The following is a 10,418-nucleotide window of genomic DNA, read 5'->3' as shown; positions in this document are numbered from 1 at the left end:
AAGACCCGGTGTTCAAATGCAGGCTCAGAAACTGTGACCCTGGCCAGTTCACCTAATTCTTTGCCTCAGTTTCCTCATCTATAAAATAAACTGCAGAAGCAAATGGCAAACCACTCCAGTTATCTTTGCCAAGAAAACCCTTAATAGGGTCATGAAGGGTTGGACATGCTGAACACTTTGAATTTGACAGCACTGATCTTGACCATGGTTGCTTTAGGCATCAGAATTGCCCCCAGAATCTTTAATCTTTCCTTACCTCAATACCCAGAGAAAACCTGTTTGCTCTTGCCTCCCTCTTCTGAACAGAAAATAAAATCTGTAAATTTATAAAGGAAATTCATTATATTGAAGTAGAATGTGTATGATATATTAAATATGAAGTTTTATTTGTTATTTAATATTATTACATGTGTATGTGTGTACTTCACAGACCTCAGATTAAGTGCCTCATATAGACCAGTCCGTTTACAGATGAGGAAACTCAGGCCTAGCAGGTGACTTGCCCAAAGTCACCGAGGTAGATTGGGCATTATAACAGGAAAGAGGCCCGGAGGAGCAAATAGCCTGTCCAAAGTCACACGCTGAGCGAGTCCTCTTGACTCCTAGTACTCACTAGGTTGGCATCTAGGTGGCACAAGGAATGCTGGGCTTGGAAGACTCATCTTCAAGAGCTCAAATCCGACCTCAGATACTGGCTGTGTGACCCTGGGTAAGTCATTTAACCTTGTTTGCCTCAATTTCCTCATCTGGAAAATGAGCTGGAGGAAGAAATGTCAAACTACTCCAATATCTTTGCCTAGAAAACCCAAAAAAGGGGTTAAAGAATTGGGCATGACTCAAAACAATTAAACAGCACTCATTCCCCAGTAATGAGTCTCAGTTGTCCCTTCTGCCCCTTCTCCATTCCCCACCCCCACCCGTACCATCTCATCTAAAGCTTTTTTGGTAGCAGTGATGACTCCATAAGCATGACACTCCATAATCTGCAGCAAGGAAAGTCTTGGTGAAATTGCAACTCTGAGTGCCATCAATGGGAGGAGGCTGGGGAAGGTATAATAGTTAGAATGATAGGAAAGTTCAAGAGGGAAGATGTACCAAGGTCAAGCAAGAATGCCCAAGTCTGGATAATCTTACTCTGCTGCCTCTACCACTGCCCTTCAGGAACTGGCCCCCTCTAAGAGCAGCCAGCTGTGCCAACTCCAGAGAGCTGTGACCTCATCCTCCTTGAGCAGTTCAGGGGCCAGGGTTCAGAAGAGGGAGGCAAGAGCAAACAGGTTTTCTCTGGGTATTGAGGTTAAGGAAGGATTAAAGATTCTGGGGGCAATAATGATGCCTAAAGGACCTCTTTACTTCCTGGTCTACAGTCTTATCCCTTGTACTGCAGTGAGGTCAGGATTGTCCTTCCCCAAAGGAAAATAGGACATGTGCTGAGGGAGTGGGCAGAAGGAAATCTAGGATCCTAGATCTGGGCTCGAAGGGTATATAGAGGTCATCTAGTCCAGCTCATTTTATGGATCAGAAGAATGAGGCCAGGTGACTAGCCCAAGGCTGCACAGAGCTGAGATCCAAAACCAGGTCCTTTAGTTCCAAATCCAGTATTCCTCACTGCATTTTTGTGCTGCTACTATACCAGTGAGTGGAGTGGGGAGGGAGGGTGGGAAGTAACAGTAACCCCCTGTGCAGGGTGATTATAAAGAGTTAGGTTTGATGTCAGAAAACTTTGAGCCCCAGCTTTACCATTTGTTAGCTAGGCAAGTGGACAGCTAGGTGGTCTACGCTGTCTAGTGCGTTGAGTTCCAGGCCTGGAAGACTCCACTTCTCCAGTTCAAATCCAACCTCGGACACTTCATAGCCCACTGATCCTGGACAAGTCACTTAATCTTATCTGCCTTGGTTTCCTCTCTTGTAAAATGGGCTGGAGAAGGAAAACAGCAAACCACTTCAGACCTCTGCTGAGTTGGACATGACTGAATAAGTATGCAATAGTGAGCAACCTCAGATTCCTCATCTGTAAAATGGGGATAATAATCACCTGTATGACCTACTTCACAGGCTGGTTGTATGAAAAGCACTGCCTGAGTGTGAGTCAGAGGTGGCATTCTGACTGCCTGAGTGTATAAAATGGAAATAATAGCACCTACCTCACAAAGTTGTGAAGATCAAATGAAATAATATTTGTAAAGTGCTTACCACAGAATATGAATATTAATAAATTCTTTGCTCCCTCCCTCTGTTCAATTCAACCACCCATCTATTGGTTTTTAAATGCTTTATTTTAAACTTAAATAGAAAATGAGAAAAGAAAAAAGAAACTTAAATTGTAAAACTAAAATATGAAATAAGAAAAGAAAAACAAACACTCATCTATTGTCCCAAGCACTGTGGTAGGCACTCAGGGAGGTACAAAGTGTAGATAAGAAATGATTGGGGCAGCTAGGTGGCACAGTGAGTAGAGTACCAGCCCTGCAGTCAGGAGGACCTGAGCTCAAATCTAGCCTCAGACCCTTGACCTTGTATGACCTTGGGCAAGTCACTTAACCCTAATTGCCTTGCCTTCCCCCCTCCGAAAACTGCCTTTACAACTTTAGTCTAATTGGGGGATTTGACAAAGAACTATAAAATAGTCTTTATTAATTCATAAAATAGGTGCTACTCTAGGTCTTGAGAAAAGGAAAAGTCATTATCTCTATATTTGAACTGGACTTTAAATGAAAGGTAGAAGGGAGGGAGGCCTAGGGAGCAATGTGAACAATGGTACAGAAGGAAGGAAGCATGGGGAACCAGGGGTACCAGGAAATTGAGGACTCCTGCTGGTTGGAGCACAGAATATGTGGCAAAGAGTAATATGAAATAAGGCAAGGAAAGTAGCAGTGATAAATTGTGTAGTGTCTTGAATGCCAGACATCTGAACTTTATTCAGTAGGAAATGGGACCATTTAAGGATTTTACACAGAAAAATGGCATAGCTGGATCTCTGCTTAAGGAAGGTTAGTCTGGTATTAATCTGAAGAGTAGCAGTATGGGGTTGGGGGGGGGAATCAAAATAGGAAGATCTACAAAGGGATTTCAGTCAAGTATTCAAGGCAGGTGGTAACAAAGGCCTGTATTAGGGTAATGGCAGTGAGAAAAAGGGGAAAATGGATTTGGTACCTGAATATGAGATGGTACCCTTAACAGACCTTGTTGGAAGTCCAGGGAGAAATACTCCAAAGAAAGAATGCAGAGGCATTTCCACAGATCATATGAGTTAGAGATATTCCTCCTGACTCTTGGTGAACAATTCTTTTCAACACAATCCCCTAGTCTTTGGGTCTAGGTGCTATCCCAGCAGGACCTGTGTCCCTCAACAAGAGACCGTGGCACCTTTTCAGCTCAGCAAATCAGGAGTTCTCTGCTCTCTGTCCCTATATAAGGCACTCTTACCCTGAGAACTGAGCCAACCAAATGTAACTTTTTACTTATCTTTCTCTCCGGCCTTAGGCCCCCTCCCTCCCACTAGCTGGTTAGAACCTGATCTACTCCGTTACTAAAAGACTTTGAAAAGGGAAGGGAAAAGGAATACATGCATGTATACAGTACCTTCTATATGCCTATAGTTTTTACAAATATTAACTTCATTTGATGCTGACAACAACCCTAGGGAGTGGGTGCTATCATTATTCCCATCTTATCATTAAGGAAATTGAGGCAAACAGATTAAGTGACTTGTCTTAGGTTGCACAGCTAGTAAGCGTTTGAGATCACATTTGAACTCGGGTCTTTGTCCTAAATCCACTGTGCCAGGAGTACAGTAGATAGAGAATTTAGCAGATAGGGAATTTAGAGTCTGCCATGTGTTCCAAAGGGCAGTTAGGCTTGGGGGGAAGAAAGAGGGGAAAAGAGAAGATCCAACAAGATCTAGCATCTCATCAATCAACTAGAGGGTGTATCAGATGTTTCCATCCAGACCAGGCTGGGGCTCAGTCTAAGACAGCTGGACTCCCCCAGAAGCTTCAGGGAAAGTGTTCCAGAGTGTGATGAGGGAAGTGAGCAGACCAGAGAAGCTGGTGGGAAACAATTGGACAAGCATTTACCAAGCAGGTAGGTACCTGTTACCTGACAAGCACTTTGCTAGATGGTAGTGATACAAAGACAAAATAAAATATAAATAGTTCCTGCCCTCAAGGAGGTTATAGTCTTGAAGAGAAACAACATATGTGAATGTGAGGAATTACAAAATATATAAAAAGTAGTATCCTCAGGGAGGGTGCTGCCCAATATGAGACAATTTTTAACAACAGAAAGCAAGATGGGAGGGTAGAGAAGAGCAGGGCAAAGATAGCTAAGGGATGGGGCGGGCTGGCTGTGATAGAAGGGGACATGATGGCCGAGAGAGGCAGCCCGCAGGGAATCCTAGGAGAGCTGTAAGGCACTAGACTGCCTAACCCTTTACTGTAACAAAGATTCTATCCATTTGTTTATCAGCCTCTGAAAGCACTTGGAGGTGGGGGTAGGTGGGGCATGTTGTAGGCCAGGCTTGATTCAGTCTGGTCTGGTAGCTCAAATTCAAGGGTGCAATGAAATGAGATACTGATAGAACATTTAACCATTAACAAAAGGAGGCTACTCAGCCAATAACAGGGAAAGGATGCTCAGCAAAGTTAAAGTATGGATGCAAGTGGGCATGGCTTTCCTGCCTTTGTATAAGCCATGCTGGTATGCCAGGAAGCCTGCTGGTAGCAGGGAAATTCTACTGACTCTATGGCTTTTAGTACTTAAGCTACCAGGAAACGACCTCAATAACCTGGATCCTTAGGTTCCTGAAACCAGTTAAGCTTTGGGGTTTTTGGGTTTTTTGTGAGGCAACTAGGGCTAAGAGTTCCAGGGTCACACAGCTAATAAGTGTCTGATTTGAATTCAGGTCTTCCTGACTCTATCCACTGTACCAACTAGCTGGACCCAATTAAGTCTTAATGATAGTTTCAATACCTGTCAAGGAAAAATTAGCCTAACCTACTTGGTTACATTTTTCTTACCACAGAGTTCCAGGGGACAACAGAGCAGATATCTAGTCCCAGCAGTAGCCTGAGTCTGAGCCTCAGATGTTTCCAGCCTGTCTTATATATATGAGGTCAGTCTACTCTGGCCCAGGGCCCAGGGTGGGCAAGGCCCAGAACACCCTGCTGCAGAACTCAGGTAATCAATTCCTCTGTATTGAAATCTCAACTACAAGTGCTAAAACTCTGACTCTCTAATGCCAATAAGACCTTTCATGAGATCATATTTGAGTATGACCCTCCAACTCTCCCCACCTCCATACCAGTCAGCTTCTCCATTCAGTTTTTCCTGGAGACAATCTAAAAACTTGTAGAAGATAGGCTTTTTTGAGATGGGACCAGCAGTGGACTTGGGGAGTGAACCAGAGGGTTAAAATGTCTAAATCCTGGGTTCTGATCAGGGCTTGTGCAGACCATTTCTCACCTCTGCATCATGGAATACTTTCTTTCTTCAAGGCTCAGTTCAGATCCCAAATGGTTTCCCATCTACTCCTATTTTATATCTCCAGCTGTGACTTGGTGGTGTTAGGTGAGAAGGTTTAATCACTTTTTGGGCCCCACCCATCAGTGTGTTTCTGATTCTCCCTTTGGGCATGACTTTTTCTCCTAGCCATTCCCTTGGTTCCTTCCCCCTCTAAAGAAGAGATTTTTTTTCTCCCTTTAGAACCTCAAAAACAGTGAAGGTCTTACCGTACCTCCAATACCAGTCCATACTAGCCCAGCTTGTCCAGACCCCCACCTCCTCCAGCGATTGGTTACTGGCTCATTCCTAGCCTAGAGGTATCCTTGTAAAAATATTCTCTTACTGGTGAGGTATGCTCTGGGAGCTCCCTCAGGCCGTCCTGGAGGCCTAGAGGTACAGGCCCTTGAACTGTGACTAAATCATCTCGTTAGATGAGGCATTTGCATGAGGCAATAAGCCTTACTTTGGGGCTGAGCCCAAGCCTCTGTTACTAAACTTCCCACCCTTGAGCCAATCAAAGTGTCGATCCACCCTTGAACTGGCCTAGCCCACCAAGTTTGCTATCTCCAGGTGGCCTCCAGCTACTTCCCCGCCTTAGTCACTCATTAACCTCATTAACTCCTCCTGAAGACCCTCCCCAAACTCCTCCTCTAGACCACCCCTAGATTCCTCCCACAACATTCTGTATAAGACCCTATCCTGGCTTCATGTTTGTGAGAGCGCCATAGAATGACCTAGCACGGACTTACTCTGCGTCTAATACAAGCGAACTTTTAATAAACTTTACTTTTCTTTGGCTGAGAGAAGACTCGAGTCGAAATTTATTCGGCAGGACCCCGCATGTTGGTATTTTGGGGTCTCCAGAGCAACTAAATTTCTTCCCAAAGGCGAACTTTTGGGAGCTACAGGCATAGGGCCTGGAATTCCCTTCCTCCATAAAGGAAGGCTTGAGAGTAAGCCTCGAAAAACGGACAAAAAACCCGAGGTCAGGCTGTGTATGAAACAGCCTCCTGACTAATTGGACCTGAGAAGTCAACCCCCCCCCCCAAAAAAAAAAACACCAACCTACAAAACAAAACAAAAAAACTGCCGTTCCAAGGTACTAGGGAGAGAGGCTTCCTTCCAGTCCCACCTGGAGAAGAGCTTGAGATTAGCAGTGTTTCCAGTATCAGGGAACCATAAAAATGAAGAGATTACCCATAAAGAGGGTTAGGGTTGCTCTGGAGACCCGAAAATACCAACACGCCGGGTCTTGCAGAATGAAATTGACTCCAAGTCTTCTCAGCCAAAGAAAAGTAAAGTTAATCTAGGGGTGGTCTAGAGGAGGAGTTTGGGGAGGGTCTTCAGGAGGAGTTAATGAGGTCACGAGTAATTAAGGGTGGGAAGTAGCTGGAGGCCACCTGGAGACCACAAACAAAGGTGGGCTTGGCCAGTTCAAGGGTGGATTGATATTTTGATAGGCTCTAGATTGGGAAGTCTAGTAACCGAGCTTGGGCTCTGCCACAAAGTAAGGTTTATTGCCTCATGCAAATGCCTCATCAAATGTGACGAGTTCAAGGGCCTGTACCTCAAGGACTCTAGGAGAGGTTGAGGGGCTCCCAGAGCCCTTACCTCATCATTACTGTTCTGGAAAACTATATAATGAGTCAATCATTCTATTTTTCACCTAGAGCCCCCAGCTACTAGGTTGGAATCAAAATAACACTGCCATTTAAAATCTTTCTCTCCTGGTCATTCAATGATTGACCTGCTCTGCTGCAGTTAAGCAAAGATACACACAAAGGTTAGCCAAACAGATGTTCAATTTATTTCAATTGCTAACTTAAGAGCTAAAGTAAACACAAGGGTAAACAAACTCTAAGAAACAGAGATCACACTCTCTTGATAAAGGGGAGAAGGAAAATAGAGAATGTTGCCTTTCCTCTTGTGCATTTTCAGAGTAACAATAAATTAACACTGCTGGGACCTTGGGACTGGGGCACTGTGTTCTCTTAAGAGGTCCATTTAAGCTCTGAACCCATTCACATGGACCAGGCTCAGTTCTGAGGGAACCTGATTACCTAAAAGACAGGTTGGACTTTTGGTTCCTCCACCACAGAGCCAGGGTTGGCTCATGTCTGGGGTTACCCACAAAAAGAGGAATTGAAAGGTATTCAAGCTATTTATTTCTTCTACACACACACAAATGCTAAAAAGCACAAAGACTCACTATGGGCATTGACAGAAATTTAAAACAAGATACAATATCATAACTATTATACTTTCCTGATTGAGACTTAAATATCAGAACAGGAAACCATTTGCAAGACTGCTGAATTGGTATTTTTCATTTCATCTCAACTCTGCAACTGTCCAAACAATTCTCTCCTGGTGCATGTCTTCTGGCAAGCCAGGACAGGATTTCAGCTCATGTAGCCAGTGGTTGTCCTTTCCTCCCAGAAGGGCTGTGGTGGGTGTGATGGGGTGATGGGACGCACACCCTGAATTTTCCCGCACAACTCAGTCCCTGGGGTCCTGGAAAGTATCTGACACATCCCAGCCCAGACCACTTAACTCCTTCCACTGTTTGCACCTGGGCCCTCCCAGGCTATTTACTTTTCCAATCTTATCCAATCTTCTCACAGTCTTTTGTTGTATATAAGTACCAATTTTACCCCCATTAAATTGACCAGATTCATTTAGAATCTGCCTCTATTGGCTGTACAAATAAACTTCACTACTTTGAAAGAAGGCTTTAATGGTCAAATTCTTTCAAGGCAGATTTCCCCCCTCCCATATCCTTGCATTTCAGGGTTCCCAGTACCCCAAACCACAACATATTGAGAGAAATCACCTGCACACTATCTTCAGATCCAGCATCTCTGGGCCTCTCAAACTCATAAGGTGTCTTTCAAGGCTGAAAATGTCCATTCCAGAATCAATGCATGGGCTGTCCATGATTAAACAAAGAAGCAAAAAGTTGAGGAGGAAGCTAGGACTTTGAGGTCTGGTCTCAGGCTTGTCCAGGAAGGATATGAGCTCCTGGCTGTCAAATAGTTGGAGTGCGGTGGTAAGGGTATCACCCCAACGCCCCCCCCAACTACCACCACCAGGGAGAGGTTTGGATAGCCTAGCATGATTTGCAGATAGGAAGAGAAGAGAAGGAAGAGGGTCTTTTTAAATATCCAAGGAGTCAGATGCACAATGATCCGGAAGGGGATTGTTTCATCATCTCAGTGTGTAAGGCCCTTCAGGATTAAGGAATGCTTGTTCCTCATGTCCCTGGAAGTTTACAAGGAAGCTGTGGCACACACCACACAATGGTCCCAATGAACCCATTATGAATACTCCTTGGGGTACAACCTGCCAACTTCCAGAGTTTGGTCTAAGGAAGACAAACAGAACTAGGTTGTTGTATGTGTGTGTATTTTCTCTAAAAGCAGCAGGCATGCATTTGGAGCTGCAGTCAGAACTGAGCTCATTTTGGGATTAGGCTGTATAGATTATAAAGACAAAAAGAAACCACAAGGCTGGGTGGGAATAGCCATTTCATGGCCCAATCTGATACTGCCTCTGTGGGTTTGTTTTTCCCTGCTATATTGAGGCCCAATCAGGTACTGCCACAATCCCTCAGGTTCAATTTCTGTTTCCTATGGAGGGCCCATTTCACAGAGATCATGAGGTGCCTAGGAACAAGGAGGAGGGTCAGACTGAAAAGTCCCCAAGAACCCAGAACTATGGACCAACTTAAGTCAGTTCTATTGTCATCAGCACAGCAGAGGGATTTTCGGTTTAAGCAAGCAAACACTGCAAAGGACCTCTGGTGTGTCAAGCTTAAGGGATGCTCAGTCTGCTTCCTGATTGGCTGATTCTGATTCCCAGGTTAGTCTGGCCTCCTCTGGCTAGTAAGGAAGTTCAAACAAATCAAGGTGTTTAGTAAAGTCATTTTTCACAAACCTCTAAAACCTGAGGTCACCCCTTTTTAAAAGAGCACTGCATAGGCCACTCCTCCTGCTTGTCTGACCAGTCCTAACTGACATAACTTTGATGTGACCTGGAAGGGTATGGGACCCTAAGGGATCATATATGGTTTTGCTACATCATCCCAAAATGACAAGTTATCAGAGGCATATCAGAGGCCAGAAGTAGAATGGGCAACAAAGCACATTCTCCATGGGATGGCCACTATAGACTCAGGCCTACACACGATCCATGGATTAATCAGAGTCTGTTGTTAAATGTGCAGGAAGCATTTATATTTCAGATATCAGCAAACACTACAAAACAGGGTTTGATTTATTGTTTTATTGATTTTCTGGACTTAAGAGAGTGATCGAGGAAATGTTAATAATGCAAATAAGACTTAAAGGTATGTTGTTAGACCTACATTTTTTAAAATGGTGAGCCTGTTGTTAAACATTTGCCCCAATATAACCCCTACTACATAAGGAACGTGCCTCCTGGCCATGGGGGTCTGGTGTTGATGATCTCATTGTTTCCTCCCCTCTCTCTCCTATTTCCATGGGGACAGTAGAGAAACTGTTTTAACTTCTGGCTACTGCTACCCCTCTCCTTCTCCTACTCCAGGGGTGTTGTGAGGCCCAAGTGAGAGAATGGATGGAAAGCACTTGGCCAGCCCTAAAGCACCGAGTAAATGCAGGTCAATGCAGGTCGTCGTTGTTGTTTGATGGCCTCAAGTCACCAGACCTCTAGTGGGTGATGACTTCATTGGTTAAGCTTTCTCCTGCAGAGCTCAAGCACAGTTTATAGATAAGGGGCTGTGCTGGTAAATGTTTGACAACTAGGTGTGTGTTTTGGGGGGCGGGGAGTGGGGAGGTGGGAAGGGGGGGTTCTATGTGACACTTTAAAAAGCCACTTTATTAACACTTTCTTAAGTCTTGCAATCAACAAGACAATAAATCAAGCCCTGATTTGTAGCA

This window comes from Petaurus breviceps, unplaced genomic scaffold (assembly GCF_028583685.1).
Source record: "Petaurus breviceps papuanus isolate PSGF00001 unplaced genomic scaffold, PetGlider_PUasm1.0 90925, whole genome shotgun sequence".
NCBI classification, from domain to species: Eukaryota; Metazoa; Chordata; class Mammalia; order Diprotodontia; family Petauridae; genus Petaurus; species Petaurus breviceps.
Note: the sequence above shows the minus strand (reverse complement) of the source record.